Genomic DNA, 2970 nt, shown 5'->3' with positions numbered 1-2970 from the left:
CCGAAGACTGAAAAGTCATCCATGAAAACTTCCATGCATTCTTCTATCATGTCGTGAAAAATCGCCATCATGCACCTTTGAAAGGTTGCAGGGGCGTTGTAAAGTCCAAATGGCATGCGTTTGTAAGCAAAAGTACCATAAGGGCACGTGAACGTGGTTTTCTCTTGGTCCTTGGGTGTTATTGGAATTTGAAAATATCCGAAAAAACCATCAAGAAAACAATAGTAACTGTTTCCGGCTAATCTTTCCAACATTTGATCAATAAAAGATAAGGGAAAGTGATCTTTTCTGGTGGCGTCATTTAATTTTCTATAATCAATACAAATACGCCATCCTGTTACAGTCCTAGTAGGAATAAGCTTATTTTTCTCATTTGTAATGACAGTCATGCCACCTTTCTTAGGCACACATTGAACTGGGCTTACCCATGGACTATCAGAGATTGGATAAATTAAACCTGCATCAAGCAGTTTAATAATTTCTTTCTTAACAACATCTTGCATATTAGGATTTAGTCTTCGTTGGTGTTGCACATACATTTTATGACCTTCTTCCATAAGGATTTTATGTGTGCAATACGAAGGACTTATTCCTTTTATATCATGAATCTTCCATGCAATGGCTGGTTTATGAGCTTTTAACACAGAAATAAGTTGAGATTTTTCATTTTCAGTAAGAGAAGACGATATTATTACAGGTAATTCAGATTCACCATGTAAATAAGCATATTCCAAATGGTTTGGAAGTTGCTTTAACTCTAATGTCGGAGGTTCTTCTATCGATGATTTATATCGATATCTGTCTTCTTCTTTTAGCATTTGAAGTTCTTCTGTTGTTGGTTCATATCCATTAGCCATAAGTGTAGCTAACATTTCAGTTTCATCAATTGGTTCAGTTCCTTCTCCTAAAGAACATTCTCATGTTCCTTGTAATTCTGGAAATTCTTTTAACAATTCTGCATGTGAATCTATAGTTTGAATAAAATAAAATGTATCATCTGCAGATTGCGGTTGTTGCATTGCTCTATCAACAGAAAAGGTAACACTCTCGTCCTCTATACTTAGGGTCAGTTTCTTTCCAAACACGCCTATTATTGCTTTAGCCATGTTTAAGAATGGTCTTCCTAATATGAGAGGAACTCGAGAATCTTCTTCCATATCTAGAATAACAAAATCTACTGGAAATACTAAAGTACCAGTTTTAACAAGCATATTCTCCATTATCCCTCTAGGATATTTTGCTGATCGATCGGCTAGTTGTATACTTATTCGTGTTGGTTTCAATTCTCCAAGGTCTAGTTTAGCGTATAGTGAATACGGCATTAAATTTATACTAGCACCTAAATCTGCCAATGCTTCTATTGAACTTAGACTACCCAGAAAACATGGAATTGTAAAACTTCCTGGATCAGATAATTTTTCTGGTATCTTATTCAACAGCACTGCAGAACAATTAGCATTCATAGTAACAGCAGAGAGTTCTTCTAATTTCTTTCTATTTGTGATTAGATCTTTCAGAAATTTAGCATATCTAGGCATTCCTGAAATCACATCAATGAAAGGAAGATTTACATTTATCTGTTTAAACATATCCAAGAATTTGGATTGCTCGGCTTCAAGTCTCTCTTTTCTCATTTTACTCGGATAAGGAAGTGGTGGTTGGTATGGTTTAACATAAGGTTTAGCCTTAACTGTGTTATCTTCATTAACCTTTTCAACTACCGGTTCTTTTTCCTTATCTTGTTCAGGTTGTGGTTCTTGTGAAGTAGGAATAGCTTCATCAGAAATTACAGGTATTTCAGGTGGTTTAAGTGTAATACCACTTCTTGTGGTAATGACTTTAGCTGTTTTATTCCGGGGGTTAGCATTTGTATCACTAGGTAGACTTCCCGATTTTCTTTCACCTATTAACCTTGCTAGGTTACTTACTTCTTGTTCCAAATTTTGAATAGAAGCTTGTTAATTTCTAAATGCTTGAGCATTTTGTTCATTGGTTTGTTTCTGAGATGTGAAAAACTGTGTTTGAGATTCAACTAGCTTCGTCATCATATCTTCTAAATTTGGTTTTTTATCATCGGTTTGTGGTGGTTTGTTTTGAAAATTAGATCTTTGCTGAGTGTAAGTATTATTGGATACTTTTTGATTGCTAGGACCTTGTTGGTTGTTGTATGGAACATTTCGGTTATAATTCTGGTTTTGATTGTAAATTGGTCTTGGCGGTTGATAATTATTCTGATAATTATTTCCAGGCCTTTGGTTTATGTATGAAACATTCTCTCTTTGTTCCATTGTTAGTTCAATACTGAGACAATCTTTTGTCAAATGTGATCCTCCACACTGCTCACAACTAATTCGTATTGAGTGAATATCTTTAGTCATCTTTTTCATTCGTCTCTCGACAACATCTATCTTTGCAGAAATGGAATCTAAGTCATGGCTAGAATCGGCTCTAGCTGATTTAGATGATCTAACGATATCTTTTTCTTGGTGCTACTCATGTGAGTGGGAAGCAGTGTTATCAATAATTTTGTAAGCATCAGTTTCGGTTTTCTTCATAATAGAACCACCAGCTGCTATATCTATGTCTTTCCTTGTAGTGATGTCGCATCCTTGGTAGAATATTTGTACTATTTGACAAGTGTCTAAACCATGTTGCGGACATCTTCTTAAAAATTTTCCAAATCTTGTCCATGCCTCATATAGAGTTTCATTTGGCTTTTGTGTGAACGTAACAATTTCTCCTTGAAGTCTTACGGCTTTAGATGCCGGAAAGAATTTTTTAAGAAAATTTTCAACTAAAACGTCCCATGTATCAATCGCCCCTTCAGGTAACGATTCTAACCAATCTTTGGCTTCTCCCTTTAAAGTCCAGGGAAATATCATGAGATATATCTGTTCATCCTCAACTTCTCGGATTTTAAATAGTGTGCAGATCCTATTAAAGGTACGAAGATGTTCATTTGGATATTCC

At 35.2% G+C, this 2970-nt stretch overlaps 1 non-coding gene across 1 annotated transcript; it reads left to right on the top strand.

The window, feature by feature from the left end:
* The first annotated feature begins 2643 nt into the window (after nucleotides 1–2643).
* On the top strand, nucleotides 2644–2750 carry LOC139879284 (small nucleolar RNA R71). The gene has a single exon (XR_011770134.1). It is a non-coding gene; the product is annotated as a small nucleolar RNA R71 (small nucleolar RNA).
* The last annotated feature ends 220 nt before the right edge of the window (nucleotides 2751–2970 follow it).

Source organism: Rutidosis leptorrhynchoides, chromosome 11, assembly GCF_046630445.1.
Source record: "Rutidosis leptorrhynchoides isolate AG116_Rl617_1_P2 chromosome 11, CSIRO_AGI_Rlap_v1, whole genome shotgun sequence".
Taxonomy (NCBI): Eukaryota; Viridiplantae; Streptophyta; class Magnoliopsida; order Asterales; family Asteraceae; genus Rutidosis; species Rutidosis leptorrhynchoides.
The sequence above is the reverse complement of the archived record's forward strand: the minus strand, read 5'-3'. Positions and strand labels throughout refer to the sequence as shown.